Source organism: Gallus gallus, chromosome 2 (genome assembly GCF_016699485.2).
Source record: "Gallus gallus isolate bGalGal1 chromosome 2, bGalGal1.mat.broiler.GRCg7b, whole genome shotgun sequence".
NCBI classification, from domain to species: Eukaryota; Metazoa; Chordata; class Aves; order Galliformes; family Phasianidae; genus Gallus; species Gallus gallus.
Window position 1 is genome coordinate 145,718,898 of NC_052533.1, and position 26,708 is coordinate 145,745,605.

Consider the following 26,708-nt stretch of genomic DNA (forward strand, 5'->3'; position numbering starts at 1 on the left):
ATCTTCATTTCTTCTGTTGCTGTGCTTTTGCTGGAATAGTCAGGCAAACTCATACCCCTTGAAAAAGCAATTTTTTTTAGCAAAATGCTGATCCTAGTGCTATATTTGCAGAAGCTCAACTGTTTATCTTCTTCTCCCACAGACACCATACGGGGCATATGTAGGACACATTGAGTGGCTAGAATTAGCAGAGCCATTTGTGAACTGCATATAAATGTATCATTTGCACATAATTCTCTGTGATAATAGCCAATTTAGAGAAGGTGATAGCACCATTGCTTTTTTTCCAAGTTGATGTTTATGGAAATGATTACTTTATCCAGCACTTGTATTTCTCAGAGCAGAAAGGAAAGCAGAACCAGATCATCTTATGGCACATTAGAAATAAATCTTCAAAACTCAGTATAGATAGAAGTCATGGGAAGTTTTGTTTTAGAGAAAAAGAAGGAATATTTAGTTCATACCCACTCTGGATTGAAATCATGTCCCAGGGCCACACCTTCTCCTTTTTGAAAAGCTCCAGGGATGGTGATTCCACCACTTCCCATTGAAACAGGATGCCCAGAGAAGCAATGGGGTCACCATCCCTGGAGTTATCAAGAAGGTGGTAGATGTGGCATTGATGGTTATGGTTTAGTGGGCATGGTAGTGATGGGATGATCATAGTGGTCTTTTCCAACCTGTATGTTTCTATGAAATAATGCTTAAGCACTTCCTTAACCCTAGAAATGTCAGTGGATCTGTGTGACAGCTGAACTACTATCATGTGCATTCTTGCTTAATTTCAAATGTAGTGATGAAGCTTGGTGCTCACTAAAATGTGATCACATCCTTTCATAGAGGATGAAGTCAACAGGTTGCCCAGAGAAGTGGTAAATGTCCCATTACTGGAGAAATTCACTGTTATGCTGGATGGGGTTCTGAGCAAACAGATCTAGCTGTAGGTCTCCCTGTTCAATGCAAGGGGTTGAACTAGATGACCTTTAAAGGTCCCTTCCAACTCAAATCATTCTATAACTCTATGATTTTACATGGGGTAAGAACCTGGCCCAAGGAGATCAGATGCATGCAGTGCAGGGAACTGAATAGGATAAAAACTTGACATGCCAGCTCAAAGAGCATCTGTTACTGAATTTTAGAAATAATTGAGCAGTCCTACAGGCAGTGAAGCATTTTGCTTCTTGCTTAGTCCAAAACTGATCTGCAAAGTTTTCTTCAACAAGTCATCAGAGGAAACAGATAAATGGTTTCAGAATTGTTACGGTGCTGCGGATCCGCTTGTTGAAATTCAACTGGACCCTTTTTTAGAAACAGAAATGACAGTACTCCTGTATTGGCATTTCTCAGATCGAAATGAAAATATTTCAGCTGCACTGCCTCACTCTCTTCATCCTACCTCTGCTGTTACAGAATGTTATTCAAGATAATATATCTCAGACCTTGGATCATGACCAAAGGTTTCGAAAGGCATCAGATGCTGTAGTCAACAGCTCCTCAGTTTCTCCAGGGACCAGAAGTAAGAGAGGAGCAAAAGTAGGCTGTGACTAATATCTGCAAAATTGTATTCTGCTTTGACTTTCTGGCAGCAGCTCAGTTCCTTGTGGGAGTGAATGAGTGTTAATACTTACAGAAAGCAATTATATTTGATTCCTTTCCTGAGTTTTGAATAAACTAAGTTGCTGCTGAGAATAATGCTGCACAGACGCAGATGAACCAGAAGAGGTTTGCATTTCCAAAATTGTGATATATACTGGTGTAGTGTTAATCACAGTCATTTACTAGCAAGAAACAGTCATGTGAATGCAATCACTTTATGGTTACTAAAGACATTTTCTTTTGCCCAGAGTGCTAAGATTTTCTTTTTTTTTTCAGCAGAAATATCTGTTGCAGCTGCCATTGAGAATTATAACTGACAGCAGAAGAAGACAGATATTTTTAATATTTTGGTGCTTCTGTTTATGAATGTAAGTTCAGAATGTTGATATTTCTACACTGCTTGGATGGTTAGCACCTTGAGAAGATGAGCCACTGCTCACAAAAGACCTGTATTCATCTTAACTGAAGAGTGCACTGTGATAGACTCGTAACTTTTCACCAGATGTGTGGAGTAGAGTTAGGGCTGCAAGATAAGCATCCTTTAAAATAAGACTTCCTCTTTCAGCTCTGTTTCACCCATCTGTTACTGCTGAAGAAATGCTACTCTGTGGGCAAATAATGTCTTAATGGGATGTTTTATCATGGATCTTCACCAGGCAACTATTAATCTTAAATCATGCTTTTATCAAGTGTTTATTCTTTTATTCCCCTCAGGCTTAGTGATATCAGTATCATGCCTGTCATGAACGATGACAAATGACATCTTCTCCATTGCTGTGGAAAATAAAGATGCCTGAGAGGCAGTGACTTAATAGGAATTTAAAGAGGTAAAACTTGATCTACGAATAAAAGTGAGAATGTCCAGCAAAAAGACATTACGCTGCCATGCTCCTTTAGTTACCTCTGTGGCAAATATGAACATGGCCAAGCAGCTGCATATGGCTGAATTATTTATAAAATTAACAGTTCACAGCCAGATAATACCCATTAGCTACACATGAAAACTCACCAAAAAACTCACACTTCAGTGTGTGTCAAACTATAATAAAATGTTTGCCTTCCTGTACACTCCTGTGGTCAATTTTGAAAACCATCTACTGAGCACTGGGGAGACTAAATGTGTTGTATTGGATCTGGTTCTGGACTCACCATTACAAAAGAGACATGCACCTACTGAAAAGATCCCAATGCAGAGCTACCAAAATGATGAAGGAGATGGAGCACTAATCATATGAAGAAAGACTGAGAGAGCTGGGACTGTTCAGCCTAAAGAAGAGGCTTGGAAGGATCTTGTCAAAATTCATAAATACCTGATGAGAGACTGCAAAGAGGATTGAGTTAGGTTCATTTCAGTGGTGCCAATTGCAAGGCCAAAAGTCAACTGGCACAAATTGGAACACAGGATATTCTGTCTGTATATCAAGAAATGCTTCGTTATTGGTGGGTGACAGAGCACTGCAACAGGTTGCTCAGAGACATTGTGGAGTCTCCTCCTTCAAAAGATCTTCAAAGCCACCTGAAACATGGTCCTGGGCATCCGGCTGTTGATATTCTTGCTTGAGTAGGGATTGGATCAGATGACCTCCAGAGGTCATTTAAGATCTTATCCATTCTGTCATTCTGTGACTTAAAAGACTAAAGAAACATTTATGAAAATTGATATCTCTCTAGAACTTTTGCATCTCAGCTTCAAGAAGTCGTCATGCCACCTGAGTGTCAATAATTTGGAACTGAAGGATTGATTAGTTCCAGTCCTGACCAGAATTTTTATTTCCATTATAAGGAATTAACTTTCTACAGAGACAATGAGTGGAAGATCATGAAGCTTGAGTTGTCTTCCAGTGAGTTCCCACAAATGATCTACATGATTAGTCACTCTTCCCACCACCACTTTCTCTGGGAAGTAAGGCATGCATTGCGAGCACCATTCTTCATAGGAGAGTTCTGTCATATTCATCAAACAAGAGTGTGATTCAGGAGGTTTACTTTCTTTACTAGAGGCTTATCCTTGCGTTTATCTTGAACATCACATCAGTTAAAGGGAGAGAAAATGCATTCAGTTGTATGTTGCCCAATCAGTTTAAGAAAAAAAGAGATAAAAAAAGGAAAAAAGAATCAAATAGACACATCTTTCAGATTAAAAAAAGTGAAAGGGACCATAGAATCAGAGAATTAATATAACTGAATAATAAACCAACAGGAATGGATATTAATCTCAATGGGAACTTGTGACTACATATCAACAATCACAGAAGCAGAATTTAAATTTGTATGGGTGATAATGAGAAACATACAAAGGCTGACAGTGAAACTGGTAGGAATACAGGAGTTATGAACAGACTATTAGACATATCTTTACCTTTTTCTACATTTTTTTCCTCACATGTTTTGGAAAGAAGACTTGGAAGATCATGAGCAAATGTTTGCATGTCTCTCGCAATACCTTTTTATTTATTAGCCAATTCCAATAAATAAATAAATAAATAAATAAATAACTAAATAAATAAATAAAGGGAGACAGAATAATTTAAAATCTGTAATTAGGATATCACAAAAATAGGTATCTATGAGAAGAATGAACTTAAAAGTGCCCCACAAGGGAGAAAAATAACAATGTAAGTACACATTTCCTAAGACATCCAAAAACTCATGTAAGATTATAGAATAATTTTAAGATTAAAATAATCTTGTATATACAATACAGGGAAAGATAAAGTTGGGCTTAAACACACAAGATCCTCATGTTTGCTAAAGGCTAGTCTTAGAACATAGGTTTTCTGGGAAACCAGAATGAGTCAGACTTGAAACACGAACCCATACAAAAGCAGCCTTCGTTAGCTCCAGTGTTTACAGAATAATTTCTGTCCCTAATTTATTCTTATCAGCAAGACTTCGGAGAAGCATCTCTTCCTGCTTCCTTCTTTCAAAGACCGCCTCACTCTTCCTGAACTTCTCTCCTCCTCTGATCTTTCTTGCTTAATCAAAGCCACGTTTTCTACCTGACAGTTTCAGTGCACTGTTATTTTTCACAGGGATGAGCCGTAATTCCTGGTCTCAAAGGCTTTTCTTCTGCATCTCCGCTTCCATTTAAATACTCGCAAAGGAAATTAAGCCTGGGAAAAGAATAAAAGCAAAAAGATAAATAAATAAATAAATGACACAAAGAAACCTTTGCTTTAAATTCAGTATGCAACAAATGGAAGATGGATGGCATTCTAGATTGCATCCATTATATTTACATTATGATGACTACGTATGAAGCTCTGACAGGTCTGGGCTGAAGTTCATATGTTAATCAAATACTGTCTTTCTTATTTCTCTGGCATTTTTCATTTAAATTATTGCAGACTAAGCGTAGTCCTCTATGTTATTCTTAAACTGTACTCTTTTCAAGTACAATTGCTACCTGGTCCTGAAATCTCTGTGCATTTCAAGTAATGTGTAGACTTTAAAGCACAATAGAGAACAGATAATGGTAATTATAACTATAAGAAAAAGGCTGTGACAGATGATGACATCTCATGTGTCTGACAATGACCATGTGTTGTTTACCATGATTTCTTTTGTATATATAAGCACTTACCATTATCTTTCATCCTTTTATAATTTCATCCTCACAGAATAATTGGTTTTACCAAAATGACGGTAAGTCCTTTTACTAGAGGGGAACCAAGGCATTGAAGATGCAGCTTGCATGAGAGAATATATCTGAGAATGAATCTAACTCCTGTGATGTATTACATTTCCTTTGAAGAATGGAGCAATGTTCCCCCAAAGTCCAATAAACTATTCAAGAAAAGCCCTAGATCAAATAGTACTATCATGTTCACTTACTTCACTGAGCAACTACCAATTTTTAAGCAAACACTAATGGATTCATGTTTGCTACATCTGAAGAGATATGTATGGGTTCAGGTCAATGTTCCCCCTCATAAACTAATCTATCTTCAAGATTGGAAAGAGGTGGACAAGGAGGGCAGAATAAGAACAAAGTAAGTGTGTCAGACAGTAGTGGAGTAGTTCACTTTGGAAAGAGCCTCCGAAAATGTCTGATCCAGAACCCTACACAAAGCAAAATTGGCATCAGAGCAACATCAGGTTCTCAAGGTTTTCCATCCCAGAATGGAGCACATCAGGGAAACCTCTTGTATCTCTTCATGCCAGCTTTTTTATCCTTATATCCAATAGGAATATTTCTTGCTGCATGCTATGCGTTTTGCACATTATCCTTTCTCTTTCAACCTGCTCCATTCAGATCGTTTTTCTGCATTTTATACAAATTTTCTGCAATTTATACAAAATCCATCACCCACCAGTTTGAACCCTCTGTACACAGAGCCATGTAACAAGCCTATTTTGAGCTTAATGAGATTTCAGCCCATCTGTATAGCCTGTCAAAGTCACCTGTGTAGAGCTTTGGCCTTCCTCATTCCATCACAGCATTATAAGATGATGCTGGAGTGGAATGGAATGGAATGGAGTGGAGTGGAGTGGAGTGGAGTGGAGTGGAGTGGAGTGGAGTGGAGTGGAGTGGAATGGAATGGAACGGAACGGAACGGAACGGAACGGAACGGAACGGAACGGAATGGAATGGAATGGAGCAGAGTGGAATGGAATGGAATGGAATGGAATGGAATGGAACGGAATGGAATGGAGTAGAACGGAATGGAATAGAACGGAACAGAACAGAACAGAACAGAATGGAACAGAACAGAATAGAACGGAATGGAATGGAATGGAATGGAATGGAATGGAATGGAACGGAATGGAACGGAATGGAATAGAACGGAATGGAATAGAACGGAACAGAACAGAACAGAGTGGAACAGAATGGAATGGAATGGAATGGAATGGAATGGAATGGAATGGAATGGAATGGAGTAGAGTGGAATGGAATGGAATGGAATGGAATGGAATGGAATGGAATGGAGTAGAGTGGAATGGAATGGAATGGAATGGAATGGAATGGAACGGAACGGAACGGAACGGAACGGAATGGTTGGAAGGGATCGGCCAAGATCTAGCCCAATTACCTGACCACTTCATGACTAAGCAGAAGTTAAATTTATTATTGAGAGCATAACCCAAATGCCTCTTGAACATGTGGGTCATGTGGGACATCAGTCCCTCTAGGAAGCCTCTTCCAATCTTTGACCACCCACACAGCAAATAGATTTTTCCTAATGTCTAGTCTGAACCTCCCCTGGTGCAGCTTTGTGGCATTCTCTCACATCTTGTCAACGGTTACCAAAGAGAAGAGACCAGTCCCTCCTTCTCTTCCTCTCCTCAGGAAGTTGCAGAGAGCAATGAGGTAATCTGGAACTGCATACTGTATTTCTATACATATCCTAGCCTAGTCTTTCCTTGCTGAACCATGTTGATCTCTGACCATTCCCATTCATTTTCATTCACTTGAGAATATTCCTGTTCTTTAATGAGATTGTCCTTGAGATGACTACAGTTCCTGGGCTATGTTTCAAGGCAGCATCCCATGGCATCATACCTACCAGGTCTCTAAGCAAGTTTGCCAAACTGAATTGCAGTCTTGACTCTTCTACCTCTACTCATAATTGCTTTCACAATCATTAACTATACTATCTCACGGTCACTACAGTCAAGATTGACTTGGATTATTGGTTTCTTGACTGTTCCTTATTTATAAACTCAGATCAAGTAAATTCATAACTTGGGATTGTCATATCTACAGAATTACAAAATTACAGAATAATTGTATTTGGAAGGGACATCTTGTCATACTCTCCTACTCAAACTGTGCCACCTAGAGCAGGTTGGCCAGAACCATGCCCAGATGCATTTTGATTAACTCTAAAGCATCCACCACTTGTATAACAAAGTTGCCTCTGACATCTAGAAATCCACTTGATTGCTCACTTCCCACTGTGTTCCCTTTCCAGCAGATAGTGTGTGGATAAAATCTATATGCCATGATCAAAATTCGTGTTTTGGAGATTTCCAGATCTTGAACTATCCCAATACTATCCCAGCATCAAAATAGTTTCAAGTCAGAATTTCTTGAGCATTTTGTGATTTGTCTATTGCTCAGCAACATTAAGTATTACCCTTTTTTTAAAACACATGAGGACACAGTGACTAAGCATCCTCTTAGATCTCACAGACCATTCTCCATAAAAATATTTGTCAGGATGTTTCCTTAGGGTTTATTGAAAATAAGTAGTAACTTTTCAGATGCCTCTTTTAAAACAGTCTAATGAAAGTTTTTATTATCTGTCATATACAGTAGCCATTGAGCATCTCAGCTTCAATAGAGTGGGGAGTCATCTGTCATCTTTACCTGCTATAAATACTTTATTCACTTATTTTTCAAATATCCCTGTATGTATTCATTTTTGCAGTCAAAATCTATCTTTCTTTATTCATAAACTATCCATTATTATTGCTCAAATTTATTTTGGTTTCTAATGTATGTAAGAAGAATGGCTTATATCTAACACACACACTTCTAATTAAATGCTTCTCCATGTGCTTTTGTTTCCCTTGTCATTTTTTTTTATGTTTTGTACCTTTTGAATTACAATAATTACTCTGCTGTAAGTCTTTCTTCTGTTTGTTTGTAGATGTATCTTTCTATACCTCTCTACAATTTTTCATCCTTTTTATAGCCTACTTTCATCTTCCTGTCAGCAAAGGCTGATTAATAATGTGTGGCCTTTCTGAGACTGTCATTCCCTAAGCATCTAGTAAAATGCATTTATATATTTTTTCATGTTATCTGTGTATTACTATCTATATTTCTAAAGCAGATTGAATCAAAGTAGGCAATGATTACCTCTTTCTGTACAATAGGTCATGTGACAGCTCTAGCATAAATGCAGAGACACTGACCTCCAATAACACATTTCTCCTTCTCCTGTATATTGAAATAGTTTTGTGACAATGAGCTTTCTCTCTGCGCTTTTTGATGAAATATTTCTGAAATACTCCAGTCCAAATGTAAATGTTCCTGAGACAAAAAATAAAATTGAACTCTGCTCTGCCTCCCAAGGGAATGAATCACAAGGGAATAAGTCACAATTCCAAGGAAATAAGTCACAATATTTAAGTGACTTTGCAGTTAGATTACCCATGTTATTTCCCCATGTTAGCAACTTCAGGTGTTCAGTGGAACAAGTCATACTTTCAGTTCAGTATTACTTTTGCTTGTAACATAAGAGCCCATAAATGAGGGAAACAAAGGTTCTTCTTTCCTTCAGGTTTGGAGTAATTTTTTTTGATATGGCTAATAATATGGAAATGAACAAGAGTCAGCTTATTTGCTTTTTTATTGTTTCAAAAGGAGACCCCAGCCCACTCCATCCCTTATTTGAGCTCATGTTGTATTTAATTTAAGGAAAATATTAAAGAAATTTAGTCAGGCTTGACATTTAACTGTTTTAATTGTTGCAGTCACAATGGCTATTTCCATGTGATGACACATGAGTAAAGAAAGTGCCAAAAAAAACCCCAACCCCAACTCAGATCCTTTAGAAGCACCATAGCATCAATTATTCCATATGCTTTCTACTGTAGCTTTACTAGAGAAAGCTATAATAATTTTCAGTAGTTTAAGGCCCCATTCTGTTGCTTCCCAAAAGTGCTACGGTCTCTTTTTTTGGATCATAAAGAGATCTTCAGGTTCTGGTGAAGTCCCTAACTGATGGGGATGGGAGACAGAGCCCATCAAACAGTGAAAAGATCCCTTTTGAATGTACAGAGATAGTAAGTTCAAATATATATCTATCTTTTGTTTTCCTTAAACTAAACGCTCTTAACTGCTGAGAAAAATGCATAAAATTCTTGAAAATAATAATAATGGGAATAATTATGCGTGCAGATAACATTCCTCAAAATCCCCAGAAATGAAAACAGTCTTTCAGAACTTGTATCAGTGCTGTATTTTGAATATTGCCATCTCAGTCTACCAAGGCGCTACAAACACAAACACAAACTGATGGGCAAGTTTTAGTTTCTAATTCACTAGGATCTTGCTTTTTGGCCTATACTGTGAATGAAATTAGGCTCACTAGTTGCAACAATGGTCCTTGGTCTAATAATCTAATGGTATTGCTCCATCTCTGAGAGAAGAGAGACTCCTCAAAAAGTATTCTGAAACTCATATTCCTTCTCATTTTGCCCATCAAGACATTTTCCAGATCTTCCTGAAAACTTCTCCAGTCCTTCTGTCTTTATTCTCTGCAACCATGCCTTCCTATTTCCCATTTAGCAACAAACAAACAAACAAACAAACAAAAAACCTGCAAATGGCTTACAGTTTTCAATACAAAAGAGGATTGTTTCCTTAAATCTGTCCTTCACTTAGTGACTTTACACTCCAATTAGGGAAACTAAGCCTTCAAGGACATATTTTCCACATTCTTTTTAAGGAAAGAATATGCACACAGCTGTGCTGTCTTTCAGCTCATGTTAATTATGTTTTAATATTTTACCCAGCAATTTCCACTAAATTCAACAGGAAGGTACAGCTCATAAAGATGAACAATATCAAAAAGATATTGAACAATATAAAAAGGAAAATGGATTATCAAAGTTGATGTGAGACCCACATAACCCTTGGTATTCTATGAGCTCCAGTTGTTTGAATGGACATTGGAGAACCCACACACGAGAAAACTGAAAAGAATCGGAACATATAATTCCTCCATTCATACAACTGTTTTAAACTTCTTATTAGAATGTATCTCCTTCAGATGAAAGACCTTTTAAGCATATGTTTTTTTTTCAGGTCATCATTTTATTTAGGACTATTAAAGTGCCTTATTCCCTCCTGTGTTGAAGTGGTTCTTTAACGAATGTAACAACAGACATAACAACAATTTTCATTCTGTTATTGATTGGGAAATTATTTAGTTATTTGAACTGATAAGACTTTTTATCTTCTCGGTCACTTCTGTGCTGCTGGGATCTTGTTCTCTGACCACAATGAACTGTATCTAATATTCCATCTTGAGATAGTAATAAAGATCTCATGAAATTTCTCCCCTGCTCTTTCCTCCAAACTTCTGCACTGGAAGTACCATTGAATCTATGACAATATTGATTATCTTTACAAAATCTTTACAAAATATTTACCTACATGGAAGTAAATTGATGGCCTCTTTGTTTCAATCATCTGTATTTAGACAGTATGTGGAATTCATTACTGTTGGCTCCATTGAGAGATGGTCAAATGATGGTCTGACCTAGGGATGTGGGCTGGTTAGCAAGCTTTACAAGTATCTGGCTACAAAATATCTATAAATCTCTAACAGAATAAAGATCTAATCATTTATGGTGAAGAATATTTGAACTACACATATTGACTAAGTGCTATACATAGCTATAACTTTCTACAGAGGGAGGTCACTGAGAGGTGTTACATAAAAGAGAAATTTAGAACCAGGAGTTCTTCAATGCTTTTTTTTTAAAGAAAGAAGAGATTGGATTTAATTTTCCTAATAATAAAAATCAGTGATTTAAAGGATGCTGTATCTTCTTTTAAACACTGAATTTGTAATCTCAATCTATTCAGAGACGTTCAAGAAATGCAGTTATGAGAGAAAACACATATACTGGAGAAGCAATATTATCCCATGAACAACCAATATACAAAAAGCTAATTATTGATCAAAACATTTTTCCTCAAAGAATTAATTTGAGAGGATCTGTGAGTTTGATTTTGGTGTATACACTATGCATGAAAAGAAAATTATGCTGTTCAGAAACACAGCAAACAATGCACTGAAGCAGAACACCCTACCCCCACGCAAAGTTGCTTGCAGCTCATACTTATAGGGCTAAAAAAAATTACAATATTGATTACACTTTGTTATTCTGCTTTAGTGATTAAATACATCAGCCACACCATCAAAGCATTAAGTACTGATTAATCATTCTCTGGAGGAACATATGTAGCATTTATTTAAAGTGTAGGTGGAAAGATTGGTTCTGGATTTATTCTTAGCTCAGCTAGAAGTTGTCCTTTTACTTTCCTTGGGTTTCGGTTACTTTTTCTTGAATTTCTCCTAATTTCTTACACTTTTTATACTCAACAGCAGGCAAGTCATCCTCGGGTCAGAATGTGTAATTTGGGAACTGTGGATGTATTAAAGTCTGAGATACTGTGCTAATGTAATGTTTCACCTTGATCAGTACCAGTACCCACTGAGCTGCTCACTCCTTCCCCTTTCTCAATGGGTCAGGGGAGAAAATAGAATGTGAAAGCCCCTGAGTAAAGGCATGGAGACCACATAACAATTGCAGTGATAGGCAAGATGGATTTAACTTTTGGAAAAATAATTTAATTTATTGTCGGTTCAAGCTGAGACATCAGTGAAAGCTCAGCACACTGGCTTATGTGGGCCCTAAATTGGGGAATCTGATCGGATGAAAAATATGGAATATGGAAGAACATGGAAAGAATGTGGAAACCAATGGGCTGGATCCAATGTCTGAATTTAATTTACAATTGACATCCCTAGTCTAGAGGTGTTTTAAGTCTTTGTGAAGAGTTCATCTCTCCCTGAGGAGCAAAGAGTGCTTCCTTCTTTCCCTGACTTTCCCCCTGACAGACTGAACATGAGCCAGCAGCATGCCCAGGTGGCCAAGAAGGCCAATGGCATCCTGGCTTGTATCGGAAACAGTGTGGCCAGCAGGAACAGGGAAGTAATGGTCTCCCTGTACTCAGCACTGGTGAGGCCACATCTCAAGTACTGAGTCCAGTTTTGGCCCCTCACTGCAAGAAAGAGGTTGAGGTCCTGTAGCATGTTCAAAGAAGGGCAACAAAGCTGGTGAGGGGTCTGGAGCACAGGCTTTATGAGGAGCGGCTGAAGGAGCTGGGATTGTTCAGTCTAGAGAAGAGGAGGCTCAGGGGAGACCTTATTGCTCTCTATAACTACCTGAAGGGAGGTTGTAGTGAGCTGGGGGTTGGCCTCTTCTCTCGTGTGACCAGTGATAGGACTAGAGGGAATGGCTTCAAGCTGCACCAGGGAAGGTTCAGGCTGGATGTTAGGAAATACTACTTCTCTGAAAGGGTGGTCAGGCACTGGAATGGGCTGCCCAGAGAGGTGGTGGAGTCACTGACCCTGGAGGTGTTCAAGGAACATTTGGATGTTGTGTTGAGGGACATGGTTTAGCGAGAACCATTGGTGATGGGTGAATGGTTGGACTGGATGATCCTGTGGGTCTTATCCAACCTTACTGGTTCTAGGATTCTATGATCCTATGTCAGACCCTGATTCTACATGTACATTTCCTCCTAAACCATACAGAACTTCACCAAAGGAGTAACCTCTTACCCCTCTGGAGAGGTGTATTTTGATTCAGAACTGGTCAATGCTTAATATCACAGAATCATTTGAGTTGGAAGGGACCTTTTAAGGCCATCTACTCCATCTCCCCTGCAATGAGTAGAGACACTTAGAACTAGATCAGGTTGCTCATGTACTATTACTGTTATTTTCTCTGCAGCTTTTGCTTTAAAATCTTGATGTGTTTTGGACTGAAAACTGAAAAGCAGAAACAGTCAGTTTTCATCAAAAATGACAATATTGAAAAATAGAGGAGCAGACAATATATCCTCTAGACATATGAAAAAAAGATCCAAGCTGTTTTTTTTCTTTTTTTTTTTTTTTCCCCACTAAGTGATAACCAACCTCCAGCTGGAATGCTGTTGAACAAGGTTATCATGGGACAGAACTCAAATGGGTAAACTTAGACTCCCAATAGGGTTTATAACCTCCAACTCAGTGCCATTAATGCAGATGTAGGCTTAATATCTGATTGAAGTTCAGTCGACTGTGGTCATAAGGAACTTGAAGCTTAGGATTTTCTAAAAGAAATCTTGTGAAAATCCTGTAACACAGAGGGAGAAAATCATGCTGATCCATGTAGAAGTCATACAGAGAAATAAAATTTTGCATTAGGAATTTTTTTACTGATCTCAATTGCTTTAAACCTCATTTTTTAACCCACACTTGCAATAGAACTCATGAATAAAATAGAAGTTTGACTCCTTCACATGGCAGGATTAAGCTGAAACAAGAAAGAAGAAGTGTCTGTCTCCTTCTAGGACAGATATAGAAGAACAAACAACCACAGTTTACACTGCTGCCTCTGAGCAAAGTCTTTGCCTGAGGGGGATCATCTTCGATTTGGATGAATTGAGCACAATCCAAGCTATAAAAGATGAGGTAAGCCAGGAGGAAATTTCAAGCAGATGCTACAGATGAGTGAGATTGTAACAAATCCACAGCCACTGAGGACTTCTCATTTGTCATTATTCCACACAGTCTAGTATTTTCACAGCGATGCATGCAAAACTCTGTCTGAGAGAGTGAGTATTTTATTCTTCCTTGCTATTTAGATAGATAGACAGATAAATTAGATATAGGTGTAGGTGTAGGTGTAGGTATAAGTATAGGTATAGGTATAGGTATAGGTATAGGTATAGGTATAGGTATAGGTATAGGTGTAGGTATAGGTGTAGGTATAGGTGTAGGTATAGGTGTAGGTAGGTGTAGGTGTAGGTGTAGGTGTAGGTGTAGGTGTAGGTGTAGGTGTAGGTATAGGTATAGGTATAGGTATAGGTATAGGTGTAGGTGTAGGTGTAGGTGTAACTAAAGGTTTGATTTGGGTGTAGGTATAAGTGTAGGTATAGCTATATACCTATAGATACAGATGTAGGAATAGGTACAGATGGTATAGGTATAGGTATAGGTATAGGTATAGGTATAGGTATAGGTATAGGTATAGGTATAGGTATAGGTATAGGTATAGGTATAGGTGTAGGTGTAGGTGTAGGTGAACTAAAGGTTTGATTTGGGTGTAGGTATAAGTGTAGGTATAGCTATATACCTATAGATACAGATGTAGGAATAGGTACAGATATAGGTATAAGCATAGATATAGACATAAATATAGGTACAGGTATAGGTATAGGTACAGGTAGATACAGATATAATCATGAGTGATTCTAGATTTGCTATTTGAAAGGTATTAACAGCACATGACTAAATTTTGAAGGCTTTGTTTAAACTTCCAAGATTTACTTTTAATTATTTTCTCTTTTTGGTGCATGTATAAATAAAGAAAACTTCCATATCACAAAACAGCTGCACCTCTTAAGTGTATTCTGCAGAAAGTAGTAGAGTGCACACTTACATATAGGATATCTGTGTTCACAGGTGGATTAACCAGTTCATGGTTACATTTGCACTCAGTTAGCTGAGTATCATACAAGAATTTGTTCCAGTAAAAAGTGAATTAAAAAAACGATATATTTTTTTAATAATTTTCATAATGGTGTACTGATGAACAGTTGGCTGATTATGAGCCAGCAGTGTGCCCAGGTGGCCAAGAAGGCCAATAGCGTCCTGGCTTGTATCAGGAATGGTGTGGTGAGCAGGACTAGGGAAGTAATCCTGCCCCTGTACTCAGCATTTGTGAGGCCTCACCTCAAGTACTGTGTTCAGTTTTGGGCACCTCAGTACAGAAAGGGCATGGAGGTGCTGGAGCATGTCCAAAGAAGGGCAACAAGGCTTGTGAAGGGCTTGGAGAATATGGCCTACGAGTACAGACTGAAGGAACTGGGGCTGGGGCTGTTTAGTCTGGCGAAGAGGAGACTGAGGGGAGACCTCATTGCTCTCTTCCAATCTCTGAAAGGTGCTTACCGCAAGAGTGGGGTTGGTCTCTTCTCATTGATGACAGCATGAGGGGAAATGGCCTCAAGTTGCACCAGGGTAAGTTTAGGTTGGATATCAGGAAACACTTCTTTACAGAAAGGGTTGTTGAGCACTGGAACAGGCTCCCCAGGGAGGTGGTTGAGTCACCATCCTTAGATGTGTTTAAAAACCATTTGGATGTGGTGTTCAGGGACATGATTTAGTGGAGGGTTGTTAGGGTAGTATGGTTAGGTCATGGTTGGACTTGATTATCTTTAAGGTCTTTTCCAACCTGAGTGATTCTATGATTTAATATTAGAATTAGAAATGAGATGCTGGGCATCATGGCTGCCTCTTTCTAGTCCAAGCTAGTTTTGTGCATTTTAGGGTTCCTTTTGTTAATACTCATCTTAAATATCTATTACTTTGATGCTGAGCCAAATCTCACGCTACACAGCTAGACCAACTAGTTCTCCTGGATAAAAATACTTCCTGTGACACATTTTTTTTCTGAAAATCTTTGATGTCATCTCCATAGAAATGTCTGTGTAGCTATATTATTTACCTGGTAGAAGAAAATAATGTGTCATATTCTACAAGATATGTACAAAGGTTAAAGGAGACAGATATTCAGTTTGTACAGTTCTGACATATATTTGTGAAGGTGTAGCTTGCACTTTCACAGTATGCCTTCTGATATGGTCTTCTGAATCTAAATACACCTCTGTGGCATAGGGGAGCCTCAGTATTTACTCTGAGGCTATGAATATCTCTAGGCAGGAGGATGTGTAAAGATTATTGTTGCAGCTCTGAACTCTTGTTTCAATTGTGCATGTATTGATGAAGACATAATTTCTATATCACGTAGGAGAAAATGATTTTTTTTCTCCTTTTAACCTTTAAATCAGTCATGTCCACAGGTAGAAACTATCAGACATTAAACAGGTTTCAAGTAAATTGAGAGGAAAAAAAAAATTTTTAGCATCTGATAACAAATTATTTGATCATTCTCTATTTAAATGGGGTCATAATACAAATTCAAACAATGTCCCTTTGAACAGCAGGTGGTTTTACCATGATGGATGTCATTAAGGTAAATGGCTATTTCTGCAAACAAATAGACATTAATTAAGTTTTATTACAATGTGTCTCCTTAGAAAAATGTATTACATGTGCCAGATATGCTAAAAAGCCTTTTTACTCTCAATTAGTACTGTGTTAAACGTTAATCTTATTTTTTAAGGATATGGCTAAATCTGAAAAATATTCTCCTGAATGTAGATAATTTCTTCATTAGCCTCTGGAGAAAATTATCCTCTCCCTGGGGATGAGTAATCCATATTCCTCCTGTTCTTCTGTAACTAGGTTTTGTTTGCAAATATAGTTGCATTAATAAGACTCCCACTTTCTCAGAGCCTTAGATAAGTTTAAATTTAGCATTTTGGCTGTGCTCTTATGATGAATGTATCTATTGCTACAGTCACTCCAGGACTAATTTTTCTGCGTTATCTACATGCAGTTATTCAGGAAAAATATGTTCACTGTGGCCTATGAGAGTTTAATACATAATGACTGCTATTCTCTTTACAGTTTAGGTAAATACCTGTGCAAATACGTTAAAACCACAGCTAGTTATTTCTGCGATGCTTTTCTTTAGTCACACAATAATAATTGCATATGCAAATTAGAACTGCCTTTATGTGTACATGTGACGTGCATCTGCACGAGTTCTCAGTGTATGGAATAAAGCTGTATTTTGCTGAAGTATTTTGGTCTATCAGGTTACCCATTGATCACTACACTGCTGCTTTTTCCCCTTTTAGTTCAAATACATGCAACTTCTTTGCATTTTATGGTAAAACACTGCATCCTGAATCCTAAATTTACCTAGATTCTTCTTTAAATCTTCTTAATGAAAGTCATTTTTGGAGATACAATATACAAATCTGCAACTTATCCTTACTTATCTGCTATCTTAAACAGTTATTTTACTGAAATCTCAGTGCACTGCACTATCAGGCATCTTCAGCACAAATCTCTGATTTTCCCCTTCCCTCACTGTTTTTAACAAAATAGATCTAACTACCTAACTGACAAGGTAGGGAGCCAGGAACCCCTTTATTCCCAGAACACTACTGAAGTTTTTTAAATGGAGAATAGGAATTTTCTTTGTAGCATCTGTAAAATGTCTGTGCAGAAGGCTATAATGATCTTGAGGAATTCAGTTGAAGAATTAAGTAGGAACTGTTGCTGGCTTTTACATATTCAGTATTTTCATGAGGAATGCAGAAGATGGTATAGGAGGAGCACTTCAGGCAGTACAAAGAGATAATTAAAAGATTTAAAAGAACAACATTAAAATTCAGAATGATCTTAAGAAATTAACAAATGGAGCTTAGATTGATAGAGCGAGTCTCAATGCAAAATGCAAAGCCATTCATCTATAGGAAATATAATCCAGCACATAGTCCTAGCCTGGAAGAAAACTGGAAAAGAAGTGCAAGATCAGGGAAAGAGCTGGCCTATGATGGAGGTTCAGGTTAGACATTAGAATAAATTTCTTCTCAGGAAGAAGAAAGAGTGGTTATGCATTGAAACAGGATGCCCACATAGATAGTGAAGTCACTGTCCCTGGAGGTTATCAAGAAATTTGTAGATGAGACACTGTTGGACCTTTAAAGGCCATCTAGTCCAACTCCTCTGCAATGAACAAGGACATGTACAGCTACATCTGGTTGCTCAGAGACTCGTCCAACCTGACCTTAAGTGTCTCCAGGGTTGAGGCATCCATCACCTCTCTATGTTGCCTGTTCTAATGCCTCACTACCTTTACTGTAATAAACTTCTTTTTTAAATCGAATCTAAACCTCCCCTTTTCCTTTAAAACCATTTCCCCTTGTCCTATCAAAATAGACCTTGCTAAGAGTCTGTCCCTCTTCTTTCTTAATGCCCCTCTTTAATTACTGAAAAATACATGAAATTCTCTCTTTTTTAATCTTCTTTATCAGCAGTTCATGCAAATTTCCTACCCAGGTTGTTTTTTTTTTTAAATGTTTTTTCATTTTTCTCCACCACCCGAGAAGTAAAAAGCTAAAAGAATCAGTCTAGAAAAACTTCACACTTTGCTATATGGACCACTCTTCACCTCCAACACACACCAAGTACTCTGATCATGTCTCTGACCAATTTATTATGCTCCCTATAATCTGTAGAACTAAAAAGTTTTCCTCCTGTGAAGGCAATATAATTAAAATCTGTCCTGCACATTTTGTTCTTTCACCCACTCAGTATCCAGAGTGAGATCTGGGAGCAGGATGGCCCATATGCTTTTGTGAGATTTTTTCCCCCAGAGTGCCTGTTTCTATATATTTCTGTTAAAGAAGACAAGTTGTTTGTATATGTGTCACATATAGAGTAGATTTGCCTTAACCCCTTATATATCAAGCTATATGTCTCACGAAGTTCCCATCCTGCTGTTGTCATCACTTTGCATTGCAAACTCTCTCCTAATATCCATAGCAACAACACTGTCTTATCAATCCTACAGTTTTGCAAGTTTTGAGGCCTGAAAGGACTGTTAAAGCATCTTTTCTGGATTCCTGAAGAATACAAGCCTAGTAAGTTTCTCCTGCTTCTCATGTGTCAAGTCCAAAATGTGTGTCTGCAAAGCATGCCTTCCAGAAAACATACATGTAAAGCTTAGGAGGATGGAGCATTCACTATGGTCATTTCTAGCTTCAGTGTCCTTTAATTATTTTCTTGTATTTAAGAATCTGTATGCTGACTCTGATTTTTCTTACATCTTCCTCCACTATATTAACGATCCCTTTAGTACACGGAATTTCTCCTTATGGAGATGTTTAGGTCATGATAGAGTTACCTCTTGATTGTCCCCTTTTAAGATAAACAGCTTGAATCCTCTATGCCGGATTAAATAAATCTTCCAGTGCACATGCACACAGACAGCTGAAAAGCACAGTCTTCATCAAACATCCAGAAAAATCACATGGATACTCAAAAATGAATACTTATTAGAAAATGGAATAATCATAGAAACATTAAGTTTGGAAAAGACCATTAAGATCACCTAGTATAACCACCAACCTATCACCACCATGCCCACTAAACCATGTTTCTACATAGCAGTAACTAGATGGACTCTAAACACAGAAGATATCCTAATACAGAAAGGGTATTTTTTTAAGACAGGTGAGAGGACAGATGTGAAATAAGGCTGAAACTTTCACATACTGTTTTCTGATCATTAAAGAGAGAGTGAACAGTTTCTTTTCAGAAAAAAATAATAAAATAAAATAAAACAAAATAAAATAAAACAAAACAAAATAAAATAAGGATTGCTTAAAGAACCGGTATGGAAAGGCCAAGTGTTATTTATAGTCAAGTAGTCACCATAAAGAGAAGAAAGCTGTGCAGAACTGGAGAGACTTCACTAATAACGGCTTAAATGTAACATTAAAAGAAATATCAGAACTAAAAAGTCATTCTGGGATTAGAAGTAATTGTCAAGGAAGGTTATGAAATTGTCATCAAAGGAGTTATTCCAGTCTTATTGTGAGCCTTCAAGATAATATAGCATGATAGAAAACTACAAGGAATTATTGAAAAATATATAAAATCCCATCAGAGGCCAGAAATCCATGTTTGGCTATTTTAGGCCACATGAAACAAGTTTCCTTCTTTCATATTTAAATAGAATGATGATGATGCAGCATCTAATGAGTGTCAGGAAGTCACATTAAAAGTTATTGTTCCCAGTGATCTAAAATAATATTTTTTATTTAAAAACCCAGCAAATCAGCAAGAAACCTGGACAATTAGATTTGATGGAAATTGTTATTCCCTCTCTCCCTTGTGGACTGAGCATATTGGGTTGAATCAGAAAATATATCTGACAGTGTCACAGTAGTGCCATATCTACAACTCTCCTACCACTGGGCATTGCAATGAAAACCAATGGAAACCAATAAACTAGTGGGGATCAGTGGGTGAATTTTAGGTCTGCTCTAAAACAAGACTTGACCATGGCTGATTCAGAAGGAGATATTACTGAGTGGAAATCCTGCTTGTGAACAGGGGAAATGCACCTCTTGCATGGTGGCTGATATTCACAGGGCTGCCACCTGCCTTGCAGTCTTCAAGTAGGTCACTAACAGCTTAGTTACTCTTCATTCCTGGTGACTCTACACATGTAGCTGGCCAGTCTGATTTGTGATCCATCAGGTACTCTGTGCAGAAGATCCCATGTTTAGAAAAGAGCTTCTAAGATCACATTCCCTAGCTATAGTATCTTGATACCACATTTTTCCCCCTAGGAATATAGACACTGTTTAGCAGAAGCCAGTTTGTGGTGGTTCATTTCCTGGGGAAAAAGAAACGTGGAAGATCTTGTGGAAATCAGAACAAAGTTTTTTCTTCCAACACATGCTTTTTCTTGTCACAAGTGCAGCAGAGAAAGAGAGGGAAAGTTAAGACAAAGATGTAATGAGCCATCTGAAGAATGTTGACAATAGAGATTAAATTGATCAGGATATGAAATTCCAGATTCTCAGAAGCTCTATATTTCTATATGAAAATATTTACTTTTACATTTCAAGTTATTTTTCTCTTTGTTGTCCCATGTTTTTAAGTTTCCTAGATATGAACAGTCTAATTTGGCATGGTGGGAAAAAGGGCAGGAGCCACCTGACAGAAGCTGTGCTTCCATTTGTATCATTTGTAGGACAGGAGATAATGGCCTTAAGTTGTGCCAGGGGAAGTTCAAGTTGTATTTTAGGAAAAAATTTATTCTCAGAAGGATGGGTGAGACATTGGAACAGAATGCCCAAGAAGTTGGTTGAGTCACCATCCCTGGAGGTGTTCAAGGAACATGGAGATGGGGCATTGAGAGGCATGGTTTAGTTGTCATGGTAGGAGTGGGCCAACAGTTAGACAACATGATCTTAGAGGTCTTTTTCAGCCTTAATGATTCTGTAATTCTATGATCAGTTAGAAAGAGAAAATGCCTAGATCTCAACCAGTCCTCGATCATTTTCATACTGTAGAAGAGAAACTGTGAAATTAATGTTTTTCTTTGAGACTTTTGCAATACGTGAGAGTGATGGTGGGTTAATAAATAAGAGCAAGTTTTTCCACAGACTTGTTTATCCAGTGTTTTATATTTCTTCCTTCTTCTGTCCTTTAGAATTATGTTAAAGGTTTAAATGATAATTACCTTTCCTTTGAATCAGAGATTTATTCAGTCTCTTCCCATCTCTGATTACAATACTGGTAACATCTGGACCAATCACAACCAATAAAAAAAACAGTAGGAATACAAAAACAGACCATTTATCTGATTACTTAAAATGGGACACGTCTTCCTGAATGCTTGATTAAGGTTTTAGAAAAACTGAAGCCACCTGTGTTTATTCCTCAGCAATAAGAAGTGAACAATAAGTAGAGGTGAATACCAGCAGAACAGAAATCACAGGATGCTGGATGTTCCTGCAGCATGCCCTAGGATGTGTGTTCCTCCATCATGGTACATTAATCCATCTGAGATTTTAATCCAACAGAGACTGTTTTCAGAAAATGGAAAGCAATGTGTCCATCCAGTTTGTGGACACTTCTGAAAGAAGTTTCCCATAACATCTATCCTTCTCAGCAAGAAATCACAGCTCAAGCTGCAGGCTTGAAGACTTAAGTTAGACAATGGACATAGTAGGTCAATTTTCACATTCATGGATCAATATAAGGCACTGCAGTGATCTGCACTGTTTTACTTGACAGTGAAGATAATTATGTTTGAACAGCTTTGGGTCAAACATATAGCTGGCTGTGAATGTCTTACCTATGAGCAGTAGAGCATAAAATATTGTGCTATGGACAGGAGATCCTATGAGATATATGGGATACTTTCTTTAGTATGTATAAATTATCTCAGAGATTCAACTCAATTAATTCTGATATATGTAAGTAAATTGATGTGTTTTAATGGCAGAGTAAAAAGTAGTAGCCACACTTTTTTTTTTTTTTTTTTTAATGGGTTATGAGAACTTCTGTATAGCTGCTACAAACAAGAATTACATGAGATACTAGGGGTAAAGAAGAGTTTCTATACTGTCCACCAGCAAGGAGTCCTAGGTGTGATTTCATTCCCTAATTGATACAGTGAAGACAGAAATGATCAGAAGTTATCACTGTTAAATGGAATTCACTTTGACAGGAAAGGAAACAGCCCTCACTACTCAGAGGGCGGTGAGGCACTGGCACAGGCTGCCCAGAGAAGTTGTGGATGCCCCACCTCTGGAGGTGCTCAATGTCAGGTTGGATGGCACCCTGGACAACTTGATTTAGTGGGTGGCAACTCTGTCCACAGAAGGGGGTTTGAACTGGATGATTGTTAAGCTCTCTTACAACTCAAGCCATTCTGTGATTCTACGTTATGATTCTATGGTTCTATCCCAGTAGCTTACAAAGGCATAGCCATCAGTGCTTGGAACAAATTTGGTTCCAACTCTATGAATGGGGTGCAGTATCTAAGTAACTTATGGGATTTTAATATAAAAATTAGGAAATTTTGTTCATCTGCTTTCTTTTTCTCACCTTTTAACATAAAGTCTTATCCTTTGCTGCTAGGCAAATAGTTGCTTTTAGTATAATGATGCAGACATAGCAGTGAATCCTAAGAAAAATACATTGGGCATCCAAAGAGGATATGATTGCCAGAATGGAAGTGGTTGCTGAAAATGAGGCTGCATAGGGAATGTCTGGACTCTACCACAAGTTCAATATGGAGAGGAACAAATGTGCAGAAACAACGAGAACAAAACAAGACAACAAGACAAAAGTCCCATTATAAATGAAGTAAGAAGTATGTGCGGAGGAATAAAGAAAGTATAGTGCTTGCTTAAAATATAATCTTGCACAACAAGCAGGTTCTATCCAACACTATGTGCCATTTTCACAGATTGAGGGCAGTATGAACAGATGAAGATCTCTACCACTATTTATTTTCTCTGTAGGGACTGAATTCACCATTAATTCATCATCTTTGTCTCCATCTAGTCTTCACACACGCTTTACTCTTAAAACTTGTCTGGATATTTCAAAGGTTACCTGAGCATTTCTGTTTCCTTTTTCCCTGTGACTGAAATACATTCATTAGTCTCTTAGCTTCTGCCGCTTCCTCTTCAAATCTTATATCTAAATCAGATTCATAACAGAAGAGGGAAGGTAAAATATTATTATTACTATTGATATTTTTCCCTCTGTTATTTCAAAATCTTATTGGTTAGGAAGCATATTCAGAAGAAGTAACGAGTAAAACGTGGCTCTAGCCATTAGGCCTTGCTACTATTTAAGGGGTAAAATATTTGAAACTGTCAGTAGAATACTCCATCTACACTTCTAAAGGTTTTTGGTACTATGATGCTCTGGAAACCTGAAAACAGCCTGTTCCGCGATAACAGAAAATTTTGCCTGGAGCATCTCCCTTATAAGAAAAAGGTCTGTTCAGCATGGGGAAAAAAAAGACTGAGAGAAGACCTGATTAATGTTTATAAATATCCAAAGGGAGGCGGGAGGCAAATGGATGAGGCCAGGCTCTTCTCGGTGTGTGGTGATAGGACAAGAAGTAATGGCCTAAAACTTGAACGTAGGAAGTTCCATACAAACATGTGGAAGAACTTCTTTATGGTAAGAGTGATGGAGCACTGGAACAGGCTGCCCAGAGAGGTTGTGGAGTCTCATTGTATGGAGATATTCAAGACTCATTTGGATGCATACTTGTGCAACCTATTGTAGGGAACCTGCTTTAGCAGGGGGGTTGGGCTCGATGATCACTTGAGGTCCCTTCCAATTCCTGCAATTCTGTGATTCCATGAATAGTCTAACCTGAAGTCAACATTTTAATCTCACCTTCAACTGAGATGAAATACTGTGCCTGAAAACAGATGGAATAAACCAGCATAAAATCACAAGACGTATGTGGTTTCTAATGTTCTATACAGGCAGTAGGCTCTACTTCTCTTGCTTGTACACTTCAGCAATTAAACTCAAAATAAGTGACCCAGTGAATAGTTAGTAGCTGACAGGACACTTTCCATGTTATATGTTCCTAAAGTGATTATGTTTGGTGAAAAAAATTGTTTGCATACTTAGGAAGCATCAAGAAAAATTACTGTGGGTGCAAGTACGTTAGGGCTGTGAAGCAAGGGGAATCTGACAAAATCTAAGCTCCCTGAAACAAATTAGAGCATTTTTTGTTGCTATTTTTTAGATAATTAATGGCTTTCAGTTGTCTGCAGTGGTAGTTATAGCAATTATTTCAGCTTAGCACAAGTCTCTAATTTCATGCATCAATAAGTGTTAGAACAGGGCACAATCACTATCAAGTGTAGTCATTGTTTACAGTATATTCATCTTCATAAAAACTTGACTATAAACAGAGTATCTCTCCATTGAGGTTTGCTTAAAAATATCCATCAGTATACCTTAGAAATACTGTAGGGAGAAAAGCCAATAGATCTTGTTTAAATTTTGAAAAACGAAATGTCAGTGTAAGCCATTCATCTTCCTCTAGTACTTAAGTACCTAGATGAAATAGAAACTCTACTGTGCTAGGTCTTGTACACACTGAGCAACATTCTTGTACCAATTGGAGAAGCAAGTATGCAAAGCAAGAGTGAACGTGGGAGATCGGTGGTCTGGGAAGCAACTGGGAGAAATAAGAGTAATACAGACACTTAGTGGCAGAGGCAGGAATTAACATCAGGTGTTCTCCTACAGACCATTAAGGAAAACTATAGTTTGGTCTCCAATATTAAAGGACTGCTGAGAGAGGGAGAAATCTAAGGAAACTGTCGCTTCAACTTCGTGTTGCCTGTGTCCTCCCACTGCTGTCTTGGGGGACTTACTCTACAAGTCTTCCCTACGAAGGAGTAGTGAGGATAACCTGTTTCAGACTAGGAGAATCTCATCTTGAAGGTAGTGAGACACCATACAAATGCATTAGATTCTGAAATGAGGTTTACTCTTGTTTCCTGATTAGTACTCAAGTAAGTACTTTTTACTATGAGTGTACATCATTCTGTGGAACTGTTTCCATACACTACAATGGTAGGATTTTTACTTTTTTAATTACACATTCTAGATTTAAAATAAATTTAAAAGTCTATAGAGAAGTTTCAAATATTTCTTTGTATGGGATGTGAAGCATATCCAGTGTTTAAGAAGGGAGTTGATAACAATAGAGAGGATAGAATAAATTTCTGCTACTGGCCACTACAGCAGACCATCAGAAAGTAGCTCTGACTCTCACCATTTTCCAGCTTTGTATTGAAGATAGCAGGTTAGCACTGTTTTACATGCCTTTAATGCACTGAAAGAGTGCCCTAACAAGAATGTCTGATGCACAGTTGAAGATAATCAGACTTCTATCTCCCCCTGAGTTCATTAGATTCACACAAACAACACACTGGATATTTTGATATGTTCCTACTCGTCCTGGTTTTGGATGGGGTAGAATTAGCTTTCTTCATAGTAGCGGATGATATAATCATGTTTTGGAATTAGGAGAAAAATAACACTGATTTGCAGCTGAGCAATGTTTACACAGAGCCATGGACTTTTCACATTACCCTATCAGCAAGGAGGCTGAGGATGCACAAGGAGACTGCGGGGACAGATACAAAACCTGCCAAAGGAATATTCCATACTTTATGACATCATATCAGCAATAAAAGCTGGGGGAGCTGGCAAGAGGGGCCACCACTGCTTGGGAATTGGTTGGTGGGTGTTCAGAAATTGCATTGGGCAACACTCATTTTGTCTATTCTTTATTGTTATTTTCCCTTCCTTTTCTGTCCTGTGAAATGATGTTTATTTCAGTCCATGAGTTTTAGCTTTTTCTGATTATCTACTCAATCCCACTGAGGGAGTGAGTGAATGGCTGTGTGGTGCTTAGCTGCCTGCTGAGTTAAACCACAGCACTATATCATTTCGCTGTATCAGGAATGTTACCTATTACCAGAGGAATCACTAGAGAAATGGAGACAGAAAACACTTATGTACTCATGTTTTCCTCCTTCTCCCCAAATGGGGAAAAAAATATTTAGGTAACATTTGTGATAATGGATAATGGCAGGTGAATTACATAAAGAGTTAATTACAATCTGAAAGTTAGTTAATGAGATCTACTGCACATTAAAGATCGTTACTCCCTCTGAAAAAAAAGTAATTAGAGAGTGGTTTCTGGTATGTTTTATTCTCCTGGGTGGTTTGCTGACATGTCATTTAAGTCATTCAGTGTTAAGCAAATAATCCACTGTTTTTGTACTTACTGTGATTATTATATAATTGTGACAAATTTAGCTGCAACAAGGAGATTCCTGTGTTTCACAAACTTCCTCCTAACCGATGAATAGGTATTCATCT

General features: G+C 37.8%; 1 long non-coding RNA gene across 1 annotated transcript; it reads right to left on the reverse strand.

Annotated features, from left to right (window-relative positions):
- Nucleotides 1-4,171: 4,171 nt before the first annotated feature.
- LOC121109835 lies at nt 4,172-26,081 on the reverse strand. The gene is made up of 4 exons (XR_005857602.2): nt 25,913-26,081; nt 23,391-23,477; nt 10,709-10,814; nt 4,172-4,709 (listed from the first exon to the last, which is right to left on the reverse strand). It is a non-coding gene; the product is annotated as an uncharacterized LOC121109835 (long non-coding RNA).
- Between the last annotated feature and the right edge of the window lie 627 nt (nt 26,082-26,708).